A 19,601-nucleotide genomic window follows, 5' to 3' on the forward strand; every position below is an offset into this window, starting at 1 on the left:
CTTGGTTTCAGCTTTTCTGTACCTAGAACCTGTGAAAATAGTTCAGTAAAATTTGTTTTTCATTTGAGGGTTCTGTAATTAGGTTCTCATCTGTCAGATGCAAGAACAGAAGAATTTTTGCTGGTTTTTGGCTTTTTGGTTCAATTTCTTCTGTACTTTCCTAAATTTGGTTTCTTCCTTCAACTTAATTCCAAATGCATAGCCTAGAGGGGCAGCAGTTTAAAATTGAAGGCAGGAGTTTTTAATGTTTTTCTGAAGAGTGACTCTGAACCCTCATTGCAAAGCAATTTACTAGATAAACATATTATATTGTACATGTAATACAGTGAAGTTTTTGGCCAGGACACATTGAAGAGAAAAACTTTTTTAACATGCTCTCAAATACACCAGGCCTACAGCTGCCACATGAGTAACCTTTTTTTTTTTTTAAAGGCAGAACTGATTTAGTGGTAGTGGCAGTAAGAACTACATTGCTATGTGTGACAGGAGAGGAAGTTGACCCCCTTCCATCAGTCCCTCTTCCTCTGAGGGAGGAAGCCTTTTCCATCTGCCTCTGTGTGCCCTCCTCTTCATTCCTGTTTTGGTATGTGAGGGAGCTGGATGCCTCATACATGGGCTACATGCAGAAAAAGAGTAATCTAAAGCTGGCATCTGTCTCTGTAGACTGAAGTGGATAAATCTGGCTGAGTAACCTGAAAAATTGGTACTTTCATCTATCATGTTGTTCAGATTGTAAGACATAAGAAAAAGAGAAAGTAGAGTATGTGCTATAGGTGTCCCAAGAAAATGTAGATATAATAGCAGCAGCAACAGAAATCTAGGACTGATGAAGGGAGACTTAGGCCTTGAAACAAAACATGAAGTATCTCAGAGTAAAACACTTGGGAACAATTTTATAAAACAGCTAATGAGGAAAATATGGTTTTCTAGTGGTTACATCACAAGGAAAGCTCAGGATCAACCCCAGTTTAACTCACACTTAATGAGCATTTGGGCTCTGCAAAGCTACTGAATTGTCACATAGGTGCCTCACATTGCCCTGGTCACTGATTTTGAAAATGTAGATAACTGTCTGTTTTGGAAAGAGCTGGCAATGAGCTGCAGCTTGGCTTCTTAGTGGTGCTCTCACACACTGAGCAGTAGTAAGTGCTAGGAGACTTGTTAGCTCCATAAATGTGGTTCAGCTGACACAGGTTTGTGCTACCAGAATTTCTATAAATTACAAAAGGAGAGATAAAAAGATGCAAAGAGAAAGGAGAGAGATTCAGTACTTCATACAAAACTCTAGTCCTACAGGTTTATTCTACACCATGTCCACTATCAAAGTCACAGAAATACTAACAAAATGCACTGACTGAGTAAGGCTTGCTCAGGTGTATGCAGCAGAAAACATGTCATAAGGAAACTGGCGATATTAAAGTACATCTTAAACCACAATTATTTACCTCCTCATTTAATGAAACTTTGCACCTCATTGCAACAAGCAGTCTGCACAATACAAATGTTTGGCATTATACCTCCCATACAAAAAAAAGAGGTAAGGCAATACTGATGTCAAGCTGACTTTCCAGGTGAGTAAATATGGTGGAGTTGTTGATCTGTTATGCACCTTCACTCAATGGTTTGGATCTTTCCTCTTCCCAACACCCTCCCCAGCTTCTGAGCCTCTCTACACTGGCATGCATAAATCTTTTGCATATTAATGACTGATAAACGCAACAGATTTCTACTCTACGTGTGAGTAGGAAGCATACATACAGCCAGACTCTGCATCCTTGCTCAGTGCATATGGAAGCAGATTCAGAATTTATGCTGTTGCTGAAGAAGTCCAAGCACAAGTGCATTGCCATGATTAATGTAACAAAGCTTACATAGAAATGATATAAGTGGCAGCTAAAAGCATATTTTTTGATCTTGGAAGTGCATATTCAATGTTAAAGGAAGAAGAAAGGAATGAAAGCCTTTTTTGGGAAGGCAGCACATGTGTGACTTTTTCCACATTGGTACATAATTGCTCAAGAGTTGTGTTAGGTTCTTGAAGCAGCTTTGGCTTGCAAAGGAGAGGGTCACAGCTTTCCCCCCAGTGCAAGTCTGGGAACTTAAGATCAGTGTGATGTGTAATCAGGATGAATGCTTATCTCCTTCATGAGCCCACAGCCTTACAGACATCACCTGGCCAGGCTGCCATCACCACTGGGCTTGCTTGGAATGTTTTGGAATTAACCATCGCATCACACCTGGGCTGCAGTATCCTGTCTCTGTATGCGTGGGAATCACATGTATTGAAGAACACTTTGCAACAGTAACTGTGTGCCACTTTATGCCATTAACTGCTGATGTTTCTTGGTGCAGCTTTGACTTACCAAACAAGATCTTGAGGGAAGGGTGGCAAAACAGTTTGGTTCAGCAGTTCTGCAGTTGACATACTCCCAGACTGCTTCAAAACTGTCGGACTATTGGACCTGTCACATAAACAAATGGACTTGCTATAAAATGCTTTTAACCTGTAATTCAATGTTTTTGTGGGGGAAATTGCCAAATCCTCATTTCACATAAACAGATATGCGAGTCATTACAGTTGAGCATGTTTATTGTACATGGCAGTTCTTTTCAAAACACACATGTTTAAACAGATGGCTTATGTTGACTAGTAATGCAGTTCCTGCAATTAAGTTCAGTCTGAACGAAGTGGAGAGAGTCTGACATTCTATTGACATCAAAGCTGGTGAACTGCATCTTCTCCTTATGAATGTTCAGATCCAGATCTGCTACTCTAGCCGTATTGAAATGCCAACTGTGATAAGTCACGATGTAACTGAAGAGGAGAGATAAGGTACCTGGCATCTTGCTAATATTCTTTTTGACTGGGCTTTACTATTTGCATATTCATGCTGTTATGTTGTAATGGTGAAAGTCCATGTTTGAGCAAATTACTATAAATAAACATAGCAGTAGGGTGAAGCTTGGCTTTCTCTAGAAATGTGGTGGACTCAAAGCACAGGCAAGCTGACTTGCACCACACAGGGAGCCCAGATGTGTGGTGGTGCTGTGCTCTGCTCACCACACTGCCCACTGAAGCAGCCCCATGGCCCACAAACGCTGCTCTCAGGTGATGAGCCTGCAGGGAAGGCTGCTGTGCTGGAAAACAGGAATGGCCAAATACCTGCTGAAACTCAGAGCTCCTCTGGTGCAGTGTTGTGGTGATGTAGGCCATTGCAATAGTGACTGGCAAAGGAGGGTGAGAGCAGCTCAGGTGACACAGCCCAGACTACAGAGGTGAGGCTCTGCTTTGGGGCTTCCTGACCTGCAGTCCATTTTGTTGCATTTACCAGTGCCTGAGAGGTTCCTTCTTAAATAATTTGTTGTAGAGAACTTGGAATTGTAAACATTATTCTTGTAGCAAAATGTTTCACACCTTAGCTGTGTGTCAAGTGAAAATGCCTCTCCCCTTCTTTGAACTTGCTACTGCCTTCATTGCTGCGGGTTTTGCATTGGAAGAACCACTGAAAAACTGTTCCCTATTCACTGTCTTCCTGTCACCTGTGATTTTTATAAGTCTATTCTATCATCTGATGTGTTTTGCAGCCTTGGGAGTTCTATGCTATTCCTGATATGGAAGGAGTTTTTGTACCTATTTTTATCACTTTTTCCCTATTACCTAATCAGTATTTAACTTACCTAACTTAGTAATTTCCAGATAAACTTCTGCAGCAGGTAACGTGTTGGCCCTGAACCTGGAGTCTCATGGCTGCTTTTCAGCAAAGAGTTTCTTCAGTCCCTTCTGATCTTTTTAGGGGTTGTTGGTTGTAGCTTCTGCGAGTGACACAGAAGAACAGGTATGGTCAGGCTTAGTGAAGCAGGGTAGTTGTTTAAAACAGCTTTACAAGCATGTCATGACTATTAGATACCGTTTACCTTTTTTCCTTTGTACTTTCCCGAAGAAAATTTCATCTTCTGCTACTTCTATTATATTCTTCACTTAAATTTAGCAGTGGGAAAAGCCACCGCAACTTGCATTTCATTTGGATAGAGATGTTTTCAAGTGTCCTTTCATTATTCAGTAGTAACTTTCCAAACATGCATGCTCGGGAGTAGCTTTGTTAAAGCACAAAGCTGTGCAGTAGCTTTGCTATTTTGGTGTCTGCTTTAGCAGGGCCTGTGACACACACTCTTGGAAGAGCTCCAAGTGTCACTGCGTGATGCTGGACACGGCTGAGGTTGAAGCAGAACAAGGTCCCTTCTATTTCCAAGTCTGGCACATCTTCAGTGTTACAGGGCTGGCCGTGCACAGCAGTGAAACACTGCCTCCATGCTGAAATGCCACTGTCTGTGGAGAAGAGAGCTTATTTTCAGTCACACTAATGCAAATATCCAGACTGACATATGCAACAACTTAATAAAGTCTGAACAAGAGGAGAAACTTGATACCTAAAATGTAACAATCATCCCTCTTTGAGTGGTCATTGCTGGAATTAAAAATAAACCACAGCATTTCTGGGAAAGCCTTAGGAAAGCTGTTTCAGGAACAATATGCAGTACTTCAGTTTCTTCTGATCTGTTTTGGACTCGCATGAACAGAATAAAAGGGATAACTCTATCTCCCAATAAGTCTGTGAGCTTTCATCCCAGTGAATATGCTATAATAAATCTCAACTTCACAGAGTTGTTAATCTGGCATTCTAGAAAATATTAGGTTAAAAAACTAAAGAAAAAAAAACACAACACAAACACCCCCAAAACCCCAAACCCACCCTTTCAGAAAGTCAGTGAAATAGCCTGATCAGGGTAGATTTACTGCCTAAACAGCTGTAGTTAGCATTGTAAGTGACAGGGAGCTCCAGGAAGGAAGTCTTAGACCCAAAGGGATGAACAGCCTGGATGCTTTTCCAGTAAGGGGTAACTACAGCAACCACCAGGCACAGCTATTAGCTCTCTACAGAAAGAGAAAAAGTTAAGTCGTGCTGCAGCTTGATTAAATATTTGTGAAGCTGATTTAATGTCCTTTCACCAAGTGAACTTACAATGCTCAAAACAGCTGTGTAAAAATAACTCATGAAAACAGATTCTTTTTATAACTTTTCTTGGCTCCTGAGCAGTACAGGTAACACAGACACCAGAAGCATTAGAAAGCTGTTTACAACTGTGTAGCTCATAATGCTGGTTGTTCAGGTTGCTTGACACTTCTTGTCACCAGAGTTGGATTTTGGTCCTTTGTAACTTTGTCAAATTGTGTTTGGCCTCATGGTTTCTAGCCTGAACATTAACCCCTGGCTGCACTTTAGTGAGAAATACTGATCAAAAGGCACAGCCTACTCTAAGGATCAAGGTTAGAGTGAGAGCTTTCTTTGTAATTCTTGTCTCTAAAGGCCTGGGAAAATGATTAAAACATGGCATTAGTATGGCTCTTGCAGCAGGGGTAGACCTCTTGATGTTCTCATGCAGACTAGAAAGCTTTGATGAACTGTAATTTCCACATGCTCCATGCAGAGCATCTTAGTTGCTGAAATCTGGTATGTCTTATCTGTTTTGTGCACGCTTGACAAGGTTATTTTTTCATGTTTCTGATCAAGCTCTGTGTGCCTGAACTCTAAAGAGTAATCAAGCCTGATTCAGCCCATGCATGCAAGTGGACTCAGACTTTCCCCATCAAAGCAGCTCTGGCCCCAGCACAGTGCTTGTCTATTTTTTTATTTATTTATTTTTTATACTTCCATTGGTCCTCCTGCTAGAACCTAATGGATGTTTGAGAAGGGGGGGTGAAGGCCAAGGGTGGAGAGGAGGGAGCTGGCAGGACATGGCAGTGCTCTGCGGGAGTGGATAATGACACTGGTAAAATGGCTGGGGGGGACCAGCCCAGCTGGCCAAGGAGTCAGCAGGAAAACAACTCAAAAAACTGGGGTGCTGAGAAGACAAAAGAAGAGAAGGGGAGCAGGGAAGAGAGTCAGACTAGGAGAAGAGGCAAAGCAGTGGAGATCAGGCAGAGGCTGTAGTTGCACTGGTCAAGGTAAGGAAACAAACAATAGCACCAGTTTCTCAAGAGAAACACCAGTTTACTGGTTTTCAGGATAAACTATCCCAAGTCAATAGAATTATTTTTTTTAATGCGTGTTTTCTGAAGTTCAAGAACATTTAAAACAAGCTATTTCAAAACCATAATAAGTATAAACATGATTGCTACCATAGCAGGAAGCATTCAGATCTTTTCTGAAGCAGAAGTTTCCCAAGTTATTTTTGAAGAATATCTGGAGTAGGAAATGGCTGGTCAAAGTACTGGGAGTGAGTGAGGGGAGGCAGCCTGGGTAAAGTCACAGAGCCAGAGATCATCTGATAAACCCTGCTTGTTAGCAGTGCAGGCCTGCATGTCACTTGCTTTTGTTTAAGAATTTCTCAAGTCAGAATTATCTAAGAAAGTGAAGGAAAAATTACTACATTACAGCTGCTTGTATTTCTTGAATTTTACCCCCTACTATAATAAACAAATGATATAATTTTTCTGGTGCTTTATTTTCAGCTTCCTGCTGCTAAGCTTATTGGCATTTCCTCATGCCACAAAAATGTAAAACTAATTTACTGAGAGATTATAGAGTTAGTTTATGTTGGTTTAGGCACAGATTCAGATTGTATCTGACACAGAAGATCCATTTCTACTTCCTTTTGACCTGTAGATAAAAGTGACAAACTTTCCTTAGCCACACTAGTAAATTAAGGAGCCTTGCAGATAAAGCAAGCAAATAAGAGTGTTACCCTTTAAAAGGTTATATCATACTTCAGAACAGGAGCTCTCAGCCTAACCTTGTGACTGCTGAGCACCAGTAGGATTCCTGGGCTGTGCTTCCACATCCTGTGCTGCCAGCTATGAGGATGTGGTGTCTTCCTGACAGTGGCCCTAATCAACTGGTAGGCAATAAAACTTTGTACTCAGATGTGAATGGTGATCAGATGTTTGTTTCCTTTTCCCTGCAGCACTTGCTACAAGTGACCAGATTTTCCTTTTTGTGTCTATCAGCAACCTGTCTGTAACCAAGCATCAACAGTTTTTTCCCTGCTTGTATGCAGAGTATGAACTGTCATTCAGAGTAAGACATTTTATCACGCTGGTGTTTTTGGCCTACTGGAGGTGCCCTCTTCCTTCTGTGTCATTGGCTTTGGCAGCTCTGAGCACACACAAAGAGCTGCTGCAAGCAGAATGTACACACCTTCAAGGTGCAAAGCAATTACTTGTGGCTTTATGCACACGGTTGACAGGTGGGACTAACAAGTTCCCAGGCTTAAGAAGAGCTGGCAATGAGGGGGGGATGGCCATGGACCTCTGCTGTTCCCTGGGACAGGCTCATCCTCAGAGTATCTGAGTTGCCATCCTTGATTCCCTGTTTTTTCCTTAGGGCTTAATGCTTTTCAAGGAAGTGGCCTTCCCCATCTCAACAATCTTGCCTCTGCCTGCTACTTATGTCTCTTATTTTATCCAGCTGACACAGTGTCTCACAGCTCTCCCCCATATCTTTCTGGTTTTCTCAGAATCCTGAGTGAGGACTATTAGTCTTTTGTGAAACAGCCTGAGATCATGGAGAGCTGAGCCAAAAGGGCAACAGTGGAGGCTTCCATGAAGTCTGCATTTCCACAGCTGTGTCTTGAGGAGGTAGGTCTGGGACATCTGGCACACATCCCTCTTTCCTGTGCTGGCACAGAGCTAAGAGCCCATAGCCATTTCAAAGTATAATCAGTGAAGGCCAAAATTAATTCCCACAATTGTCTAATACTGAGACAGCCCTATTTATCATGGTACTGGGCATTTTCTGTTTGCATTAACAAGAGTTGTTTTTAAGTATCTTCCAGGAAAGTGCACTACCAGCATTCCTGATGGAGCAGAAAACACAGTTTTCATGGCTAAGCACTGCAACTTAGGGACAAACAGTGAAGGAAAAGCCATCAGAGGATGTTACCAATCTGTTAAGTATTGATGAGTATGAAAGAAGAGTCTATGTCAAATATTTCAGGCTCTAGTTTTATGTTAAAAAGCTGATAGTTGGAAGACTGGACAGCAGATTGCCTGTAATCACCATGTTCCATTTTCTGTCATGCCTCATGGCTGTTCTGTGCCTGTGCTCTTTGGCCAGAAACAATGAGCACACCTGTTTCTTGTGGTCTTTCTTCTATACTGAAAATATGTAAAAATGTCTTACTTTTAAGACTTATCATGAGTCATGTCACTTAATCTTACACCCTCGTTACTCTAAACACTGTCTCTTCTTAAAGAAAATTCTTCCATTCATAGAAGTTGCACATTTCTTACCAATTGCCAGTGAAGTGCAGTTCCTGCCAAGCTTCAGGATGAGAGGAATGTTTGTAAATTGCACTTGTGAATTACATCATGTTGCTATGTACTTGAACCATTTAGGAAACACTCCCTTTCTTTCATGACGTCTTTGATCCACTTTCTGGGAAAAATAGTTTTAAATCTTTCTTGGTCACAGAGCAACAGTTAAATTTTTAATTCAAGTTAATTAAAAAGCATGGCAATTTCTCTGGTATTTCCAGGGAAATTTACAGCTATAAAAATGGCAAATCTGATTACAGGATGTACAACACAGACACAATCAACAGAGGAAAAGATACAGTGCTAAAGAGAAACTCTTCTTCAGAAACACCAGAAATGTAAAAATTTGGAACTGGGTTGTTGAGCACTCCCATTTTTGCAGGTGTCTAGTTCTTACCTTATTATAAGGTTTTTAAGATGGTGTCAGACCTGCTCTTCTCCTACACTGGGCTGATCTTCCTTCTCCTAGTCCCTGTCTTTGCCTTCTGCAACTTGGGTGGTGTGGCCAGAGCCCTTGCTAATGAAGACTGAAGCAAAAAAGCAATTGAGTACCTCAGCCTTCTCCATGTCCTGTGTTGCGTGACCAGGTCTCCTGTCTGCTTCTGGAGAGGGCCCACGTTTTCCCTAGTCTTTCTTTTGTCACTGCCATACCTGTAGCTTTTCTTGTTACCTTTGATGTTCCTGGCTGGGTTCAATTCTATCTGGGCTTTAGCTTTCCTAACCTGATCCCTGGCTGCTCTGACAACTTCTTTCTACTTCTCCTAGGCTTCCTGTCTTTGCTTCCAGGCTCTGTGGACTTTCTTTTTTGCATCACAACATGTCCAGGAGCTCCTTGTTCATCCATGCAGGCCTCCTGGTATTTGTCTGCCTTCCTCTTTGTTGGGATGCATTGCTCCTGGGCTTGGAGGAGGTGATGCTTGAATATTGACCAGCTTTCTTGGGCTCTTTTCTTCTGTAGGGCTTTACTCTTTAACATTTTTAACACCTATGAAGAAAAGCTGCATCTCTATTATCCTTCAATTTGCTAGACTAATCTAGAGAAACTCTTCTATTCTTCTTCTTCTGTAAAATATGCTCACCTGTCCTCTGATGTCATTAGTGTGACCTACTCTAATAAAAGCCTCTGTTTTTAAAAGTCCTAACTTGTGTTAGATGAGAGACCTGCAAAGGGCTATTAAATATGGAGGTCTAATCTAGTTCTGTGTGCTTTCTCTTTTATTATTTTAAATGAGAAAGGTAAATATTAACGTCACAGAAGCACATCACATAGGCTCAGCTACTGCAAACTTAAAATGAACAATACTATAATCAAACCAAAATGACAGTTGAGATTAGATCATGTGTTACCAATTATATTGGCTTAGTTCTCCAGTTTATGAAGTCATAAAGTTAGCACAGTGTGTAATCAAAGTGTGTGCCCAACAAAGAGAAGAATTGCTATTTGTTAATTTTGCATCAGGTGTTTCAAAGAGGGCTTGTTTTCTTTTGGTAAAGGCCTGTGACAGGACTTTCGCAAGCTGGGGATTGCCAGTGCCAGGGTTCACTGAACAAAGGACATGCCTGGAAGAGAGGAGGGAGCCTATTTAGCCAGTTTTAAGGGACTACAGGGATCTTAGCAGGGCCTTTGCAGTTTTCTGCTTCAACACTTTCTCCTCAAAACTTCATTACAGTTGCAGAGCTATTTTTTACCTTCCTTGGTTATTACTTGTTTTTATTCATATGAGCATAAAACTTACCAAGAGGTTTGCAACATGGTTAATTTCTGGACCAGCCCTAGGGCTAACAACAGTGGGTTAATACGGTGTTTTCAGATGGCAATTGTTTCATTCCCATTTAAACAACAGGGTTACGAGCTGGGGTTTGCTTTTCAGCTAATTATGGCCCTTCTCTATGAACCAGTACTGTGTGATCTTCTGCAAGGGCTGACAGTTAAGTTACCTGTGCACTTTGGACACAACCTGTGTGACCCAGCCCTCTTCAAGTGGGAAGACTTTAAACTTAGGTCCTGTTCAGACCTTCAACACTCTGTGCTGAAGAAGAAAATCTCAAAGGATCTGCCTTTTATGTTAGTTACTAAGAATCATACAACTGGATACATTCTTTTCTAAAACATACACATTTTTAATTTGAGAATCTGCAATAACTTATGTGCCAAATGTATTTCCAAAAGATTTTTCTGTGTCCACTGGTTTTCCAATTTTTGGGGTAATCTGAACAAATTTTCAGTAAAAAGAAAGGGTTTCCAAAATATTTAACTGAGAAAATGTATTTGTATACAACTTAATTGTATTAACTATGAAAGATAAAAATTGGAAAAAATGTATTTTTCCAATCACAGCCTGAAAAACTAATTTGATTGAGCTGACTGATGCCATTTTTAATTATAATATGCTTTTAACCTTTCCTGACTGCATTGCTTCCCAGAAATATTGTAAGTGGTGCTTCTGCACACAGTTTAACTCCCCAGTCAACATATCCATCTGTTCAATGTTTTCTTTCCTGCATAACTTTTACCTCAGTGGTAAAAACGGCTGACTGAGGGCATTGGGCAAGAAATACGTCTGTTCCTACAGATTGTCTTGTTATAATGAAGTTGGGAATCAGGTGATGTTAGTTCTATCAGACGATACCTATGTTGACAAATGCCAGCTAGAGTTCAAGGGTGTGGGTGACTGGAGGCTTCAGTGCCTGCTACCTTAAGTACTTAAGTGCCAAGGAACATTTTTGTTTACTTCTGGATAGCTCCACCACGGGGAACGTTTCAGTTAAAAACGGCTTTTCTCAAAATTGTATATTTTCCAAGCAGAAACAGTTTGTTGTGATTATTGTTGTGTTGTGGAAATGGTTATGGTTCCACTGATGGCACATATTCTTCTTGTTCTCAACAGAAGTAGTATCATCTTAAGATGTGGCTATTTTAATGACAGAGATACACATAAAGCATTCATATGAAGTTCTGGATAGTGGAAGGATCTTTCTAAACTCTGTTAGAGACTGGAGGTGGGTTCCCTGTCATGCTGGTGACAAGTTTCCAAAGTAGGATGCTAGAAAAATGCAGCTCATCAAAGCTACTCACTGACTCTGTAATTCGTACATAAAAATCTCAAGATCCCAGTTTTACTCCAGAGAATTTTCAGCTAGCAGCAATCAGTTTTGCAGGCCCCACAGCCTGTACAGGGAGGAAATCCCATTGCATATTAGACAACTTAAACACCACAGTTGTGGTTTGCGTGTTACACTGTTAAACCAAAATGCTGAATACAGAACCTGGCCTGCCTGTTGCTGTTAGAGCAAGTACTGGTTGTGCCTGTGTTTCTTCTCATCAAGTGAAAACAGACAAACCACAGAGAAGGTGTGTTATGTGGGCACTTGTACCCTACTTACATGAGCTCAGCTGTCTTGATGCTCATCTGAGAGCGCTGTCTCATCAGGGAGCTTGCTTGCTTGGAGGGTTGTGTGTCTCCATTCTGACTCCAGCTTCTCTATGGGAGAGTACAAGACATTTTTCTTCACTTTAGAGGATCAGGAGATACCTTTCAAGTTTGCCATTTCTTGTTTTTAAAGTGAGCACTACCTGCCTTATCCTTACTAACTGCTTTTCATTTAATGGGGAATATGCTTTTGAAACAAATGAGTGTTTAATTTAAAGACAGTGTAGATCTTATTCTGTGCATTTTAGAGGCAAGAAAAAAACACAACAAAACAACAAACCTGAAATGACAAGGACTGTCTGGTTCTCAGAGCTGTGGGAGAAATGTTTAATGATGGGACAAAAGACTTAAGCATCTAACCAGGACAAAATTCAGTACTATATAAAGGTGAATGAGCTGAATATGGGCAGCATGGACTGGCAGGGTACAAGCTGTGCTGAAAACAACTGTTCAGAGGTTTCAGCTGGAGAAGAAACCATTTAGTTTAGTATTTAAAATTATTTTTAAATGAGATTAAAATAGAAAAAAGCTTGAACATTAGAGCTTTTCAATCCAGCAGTAGAATTCAGAGGGATCCCTGTGTCCATGCAGTTAACCTGTTCATGTGACTAGGATCTGGTGTTATGTCAAAGGTAACAGGGCTCTTGATGTGAGCCTGTAGTTCAAGATGGCCACTTTGAATGCATAAACCAAGAGATTTGTCATTCAAGTAGTCTGACTTGCACAGACTCCTGCATGTGAGTGCTTAATGCATGTTCATGTTTAATATTTAACAGAGTGCTTCTTTGTTATAGTAACAACTGGAGAAAAGTACATATGGTTCACTGCAGTCAAAAATAAAGACGTAGCAGCACAGTAAGCAGAGGGTCTTGATTTCTTTCTCATATGCCAAGGACAACCTTTCACCTAAAAACCACAATTGCCTATAAAAGGTAACTGCTATGCTATTATTTTTATGAGGTATTATTCAATAGCTTTTATTTCCTTCTGATAAGGGATAGATAAGGGATAGGTTCTATGATTCTATGATTACAATACATATAACTTAAAATACAATTCATATCCACAACCTCCAGCCTTTCCAAGTCACTTATGCTGACTGTTCAGAGGGTTGATGTTTCATGACAAAGGCAAGCTTACAAAATGAGGCTAGATCTATAAATAGCTTTATTATTCCATGCTGGTGTTGAGCCTGTGGAGTATGCTGAAAATGAAGGGTTTGTGTTTCCCAATATTTTGTACAAGTAGTTAACAAGTTAAGTACTCCAGGCTAGGTTGTCTTTACTGCTTCCTAAGCGGGATGCAAGAGACTATGAGGGCAATTCCCATTTTACCTAAGAGGTCAGAAAGACTAGAATAGAGACAGTACTGCCAAAAAATCAACTTGCATTGGATGTTGCCAAAGAACTTGATTATTTTTGGATTTCTTTCTCTATTTTTATTGAAAGCTTCTTATTTTTTTGTGTCATAATGAAGGACAAGCAAAAGGAAGTGGCACTAATTTGCAGGAGAGCTGTAACAAATAAGGAGCCCTTCTGCTGAGAAGGATGAAAGTAGGAAACAGAGCAGTAGAAAGAGTTTCCCTGGGATTCCTCTAGCCAGGGTGATATAGTTTGATGCTGAAGGCACATACTAAAGAGAGAACATGACAGCTGGCTTTGCCTCACAGCAGGGAACTGACTCCAGCAGTTATGTAGGGAAGGCTGCTGTGTGCATGGTCTTTTTGGGACCACCGAAGCACAGTTGAGGGAGATACTGTCATTTGGCATGTTGCTCTTTCTTGTAACAACACTGGGATCAGTGATGATGCACCCAGGTTAGCACTAGTGTATTTGATAATTAGATTCTGTACAGATAACACATCAGTCTGACCAGACTAGGTTGTCATCTAATCCTTCCTGAATAACAAGTGTGTTGATGGCTGGACTTGGTGATCTCAGAGGTCCTTTCCAACCAAGAAAATTCTGTGATTCTGTAATCCATGAGGAAGAACAACATTACGAAAAACAACCATTTATGTGATGGATTTTATGACCTTCACAATTTTTCTTGAAGATCAGCTGTTAAAATACCCCCCCTTTTTTCACTTTATACTTATATGTATTCTCATCCTCTCTATTTTAATGTTATTATTTTTAAATAATGTAAATATTCTGAAGGTATAATCAAACTTTATGTAATATTTTTTTAATTAGTCATTTGCCACTGGCTACTGTATCAAATGCATTGCTTGTAAATACCTAGATTAGGTCTATTAAATTCTTCTGGTCTGTGGAGCTAGTTATTCAAAGACAGCAACTGACACGGTCTACTTGTGATAAATCTATTTTGCAAATTATCCAATCTGGGGACACAGGCTTAATTTCTTTGGATATCTACACTGCATCCTCAGTCAGGGAAATGCTGGGAATAATTCTTAACGCGTTGACTTTCATATATTGTACCTATATTGATTCTAACAGAGTCAATATAGTTTTAAACTTACAGAACAGAGAAAAGAATCACACTTGGTGTTTGGTATGTTATTTAATGACATGCATAGCTATGAGAAATAAATATTGCTAAGAAACATCTGAAGACAATAGCTATTTGGTATAATACTTGCTGTTTAGATTTCTTTTGGAAGCAGTTAGTATAGCTTTATTCAGAGATTTGTTTTGTTTTCAGAGTTTATCCTGTGACTTAAGTGGTGGCTTTGCCAGGTGACCTCCTGGCTGACTGTGTGGTTGGCATAATGCATTAGGAAACAAGGTAACTTAGATCAATGTTTTCAGCTTCCTCAAAGGTTTTGAAAATTGTAGGGCATCTTATAAGTAGATACTCTAAAAACAATGCGACCACAAGCATTTTGTATTTCCTGTTCCTTAGATTTTTTTTTTTTTTTAAATAAAAGCAACTGTGTATTTCAGCATTATCTGGAGTAAGGATGACATTTGTGAGAAGAAACTCCTACTTTTTTTTTTTTAATTCATAAGTGGCACTTTAGGAATTACTCCTTATTATTTAAAGACTGACCCCCACAGCTGGGAATTGATTAACTATTTCCAACCTTTCTTTTTTCAGTATCAGGCAGTACTTTTCCAGAAAAGCCATTCACAAAATTTATCTCAAACAATTCTGTAAATTATGTCTTACAGGGTTTTGCTGGAGGACTGTTATAATGTTCAAGTGAACGTGCAAATAACTGGGATTTTTGCAGGTGAAATGCCTTGGGTTTGGATTGATAGATATTGTGCTTTCATAATGAATAAGTTCAAGTCCTTATCAAGTGAATGAAATTACACTTATAATTTAAAAGCAAATGTGTTTGTTCTAGACTGGACTATTACTGTTTCCTTCCTCACTCAAAGGCAGAATATTCATTAAAACAAAAGCAATCTTATTGCAACCAATTTCCTTTCATAGCTAGTGACTTTCTCATCTTCACAGCAGATTACTGAAGAAACAAGCTATGATTCTTAGAAATACCATCAAATTAAGCCCTCATGAAAAATTAGGTTAGTTTCTTCTTGTGATAGAACTTAGCTGTTTTTTGAAGATTTCCTGGCTCAGGATAAAATATAGCAACATAGTTTATATTTCAAATCTCAGCTGGTATGACGTGCATGTTATCAAGAGAGATCAGATAGACTAAGCCTCTTCACTTAGAAATTTAATGCTGAAGCTAATTAAATCTCTTTGATGCTGATAAGGTGCAGTAGATAATGGAAATTATTTGTCAAACCCCTCAAAAACTACCTGACATAGATTGTTCATGGAGCTGCCCTCATAGGTGCATGCACCATTATGCCATGTGGTATCTGCACTGTGCTGTCCTTGTTTTCTGTAATCACATGAAAGCTGTGAAAAGCTCTGGGTGTAGGCTTTTACTAAAGAACAGTCAGTGGTAATGCCATTTTCACCTGGCTTTCTCTGATAACTTCACAGTAGCCAGTAAGGGTAAGTTAATCCAAAGTTTGTCTTGGACGACAACGGGAAAGGGGGCACATTTATTTATTTAGACCTGTGACATTTTTTGTAGGGGAGAAATAGAATTGTGTTAGAATTTAGACAATATATCTGGCTTAAAATTATCCCGTGAAACAAAACCAAGGTTTCTCCAGATAATTAGTTATTTTTATGTATAAAGATCAACTTTATCCCTTTGTAAAATGGCTGTGCCTTGGTGTTAGTAGCTGAAGTTAACACCAGCTTCACTGACACACTTGCATTTGCCTGTCACTTAGCTCTTTCATATTCATGCCTGGCAAGTATTTTGTATTTTATTGTTCTATCACAGAGAGAGAGGACACACTGAAAGAGTATCACAGCTTTTTGCAGATGTGAGCTCTTCAAGGCTCTCCACTGGGAACTGAGAGTCTCCAGCTGTCACAGGGGGAAAAGCTAAAGCAGATGGTCCATGTGTTGGCATCTTAGTCCTTCAGACTTCTTAGTATCTCCTAATCTGTTGGTTTTACTTTTTGCTAATATAATTAAGTCTTGCAAAAACTTCTAAGAATTATTTTAATTATTACTTAGCAATTAATAGCAGTTATTTTAACTACTCTGCTATTCTAGATCTTGTGATGTCATTTGAGTGCTCATTTTAGTATTTGACAGTTTTGTTGAGACACCTTTTGTTTTTCCTTATTTTCTGCAAATGCATTCAGCATTAATGGAATCTCCTTTGCACTACTTAGAAACAAGTTTTAAAAGAGTGAAAAACTGAGTTACTATAAAAACCTTAAATACTAAATAAAAATTAAAAAAATTCCAATACTATGATTTCTGCAGAATATCAAACTTTTCTTTAGAAAAGACAGTATGGTAAAATCATCAGTACTAATCTCTTCCATCTGTTTAGTCCAACAATATGTGCCTTAAATATGCTGTTACTCCTGACACTGGAATGATCAAAAATTGCAAGGCAAATAAAATACACCTCAGAATCGGAGTGGATAAGGAACAGGTTGCTCAGAACCAGTTTTGGAGACTTTTCAAAACTTGTCCAAACAACAAGACTCTTGGCGATCTGATTGGACTCACTGGCAAGTCCTCTCATTTCTGTAGGCTTTGTGATGAGGGTTGATGCCACATTATCTGGCTGATTTCCCAACTGCTAATAGGCATACACTCTGTTCAGTGAGGTACGATGGATAAAATTTGCCATCTGTTCATTTTCCAACGGTCAGATGGTAGGAGCTGGAGATTTTGTAACATTAATGCAGTAAAATAGGAAAAGAAAGGTCTGTTATTGAGCTATCAATCCTTGTACCCACCTCAGATTAGCATTAGAATTGCTGTGACTATTATTTATGCATGCAACATTGTGAAACAGGCAACACTAAACAAGTATTTGTTGTTGCGATGTCTATTTCTATTCATAAAACTTAAGCTTTAACTGGTACTTTCAGTGCAGATTTCCACGGTTTGTTTTAGGCTTAATTTTTTATAAAGGCTTCCCTTAGAGGTTTGAGCAAATCTTGCCACATAGATAGCAAAATCACAAAGTTAAGTGTCAGTGTTGTTTGTTTTTCCTTTTAGTAAATTATTATTCAGTGATTAAATTATCAAATCCTTATTTATTGAAGTGGTATAATAATACACAAGGAGCCTCTATACATCAACCAGAACATGTTGTTTTTTGATTACTTTCTGCTGAGTGAGACCACTGATCCCATTCATATTGATCAAACCACTCATGTCTATTCAATGTTGGCATTTAGAAAAAATTACTGAATGCATGGGTTGTTCCCTGAGGTGAATGAACATTATCTGTGTATTCAATGAATGGTAAGCAAATAACAACATTTCTCTTTGTCCTCTATCTGTTTTTCTAGATACAGAACTCATACCTCATGTAACCATGTATGAGGCCTTATTTGGGGGGTTGTTTCTACTCCCTTTTTTGCCTGTCATTTTGGACTGTTTACCTTTTTCCCTGAGAACACACAAGGAATGGTACCTACTAACAGCCAGAGCTGTGTTAATGTCATTTTTAAGTGGCATCTTGTCTGCAAGGGAAGCTCAGGAAGACTAACAGAGGATTTTTTTTTGTAATAGAGGTGCAAAAATATGTACCTTTATATTCAAATAATATTTTAGTACTTAAAGTAATCACATTCATGGTTGATAGAGTACCTACTTAAAATGCCAACTGCCAGATGCACAGTTTTTCCATTCTTAGCTCCATTCCATTTTCCTTTTATTTAAAAAAAAATCCACGTAGGTTTTACTGGAGCAGGATATATAACACAGATGTGGCTTGCTGGGGTTCTTTTCCAGGTAAAATCACATAACTTCTGGAGCAATTGATCCACTAGACATTTGGTCCTTGAAATCACCACTGGATTTCCAAAGCTATGGTTCTCGTAAGGAACAAAACCAGTACTAACTACTCCACATAAAACCAATTTATCCACATTCAGGCACAGAGCAGTTTTGCAAAAGGTCTAGAATGCATAATGTTCAGATGGTTTTGAGCGATACTGCCACTATTAATAAACTACCTGACAGTGGTTGTGCAAGAGCTGCCACAGTACAGGGGAGGGGAAAAGGCTTCCAGGGTACATCAACACATAGTAGCCATTACTAGTGTTTGTGTGTGGATAAGCAGAAGCAGAGATTTTCCAGGGATTCATCTCTACCACTTCTGTACTACTCAAGTCTTCACTTATATGACTTTCCCTGTCAAACCTGCATCCGGACCATCATGTTTAACAGCCACAGCCAACTTATCCATTGAATCTTTTGTGTTACCTTATAGGAAAGGCAGGTGTGTATATGTATAGTAATGGTATGTAAGTGTGGCATTTATCTCTTACAATCTGAAATAAAGGTGCTAAATAATAAATCTTGTGCTGCTTGCATGCTCTGGACTAGACTTTATGGTTAATCACATATTTACCAAACGGAAAATGCTTTTGACTCACCACTACTGGGATGAGGGTGATCCCATATATGTGTCCACTATTCAAATAAAACCAAATGAGATCCAAGCAGATCCCTTTGGATTTACCTCAGCTACGGCAAGAGGGAGCCTGCACGTCTGGGACACGGGCAGTAACAGAACTGGAGACCTAATGATTGCTGGTGGATCTTTCTATTATCAGTTTACTCGCATCTTTTCCTTAAACTGTTTGTGCTTTTGGAACATCTTCTTCCACTAAGCTCCACAATATACTTACATGCCGTTTAAAGCAGTTTTTCTCTCACCTTGTTAACATCACGTTCATAGGGTCTCGATGCATTTGCATGCGTTTCTGAGGTTGAATCCTACTGCCGATGTTAATGTCCCTTCTTTGGAACACATTTTTTAACTGAAGGTGTCACTTTGAGCCTGCAGCCTGCATTCGGCATGCGCGTGTATCCTGAAGGAAGGGCTGCGGAGGGGAGATGCCAGATGCGGGGCGGGCACGGCAGCCCCGCGGCTTGTGGCGGGAATCGCCTCAGGCTGCCCGAGGGACACCAGGCCGGGCGCCCCAAGGCCAGGCCCCACCGCCTCCGGTCACCCCCTCACGCCTCTCGGCGTGTTGAGGAAGCGAGAAGGGGCTGCCGGTAGGAGACGGGAAGGTTTCCTTGGCTGCGCTTGACACATGACGGTCGTTCCGCCCTCCGAGGAGCCGGGCGAGCCTCGGCTGCCGCCGCCCCCGCGCCGCTGGGCACGGCGGCTCTGAGGCACCACCGGCCTTCCCAGCCCTTGCCGTCGAGAAACAAGCCCACGGCTCAGTCCGTCGTCGGCGACAGCGACGCAGCCCCTCCGAAACCCTCTTCCCCCCGGGCGCAGGGACCTCGCCGCTCTGCGCGGGCCCGACGGAGCCGGGAGCGCGGCCCCGCCAGGCGCGGGGCCCCGCCCCGTCACCTGACCGCGGGGACGC

At 40.4% G+C, this 19,601-nt stretch overlaps 1 long non-coding RNA gene across 3 annotated transcripts; it reads right to left on the bottom strand.

Moving 5' to 3' along the window:
* Positions 1–1,452: 1,452 nt before the first annotated feature.
* LOC127388844 (uncharacterized) lies at positions 1,453–19,484 on the bottom strand. 3 transcript variants are annotated; one of them, XR_007890462.1, is made up of 4 exons: positions 18,940–19,484; positions 11,699–11,796; positions 3,679–4,327; positions 1,453–2,462 (listed from the first exon to the last, which is right to left on the bottom strand). It is a non-coding gene; the product is annotated as an uncharacterized LOC127388844 (long non-coding RNA). The 3 variants fall into 3 exon arrangements; XR_007890463.1 differs by lacking the exon at positions 1,453–2,462 and having other exon boundaries at positions 2,600–3,813; positions 3,916–4,327; XR_007890461.1 differs by lacking the exon at positions 1,453–2,462 and having other exon boundaries at positions 2,600–4,327.
* Between the last annotated feature and the right edge of the window lie 117 nt (positions 19,485–19,601).

This window comes from Apus apus, chromosome 10 (assembly GCF_020740795.1).
Source record: "Apus apus isolate bApuApu2 chromosome 10, bApuApu2.pri.cur, whole genome shotgun sequence".
Classification (NCBI taxonomy): Eukaryota; Metazoa; Chordata; class Aves; order Apodiformes; family Apodidae; genus Apus; species Apus apus.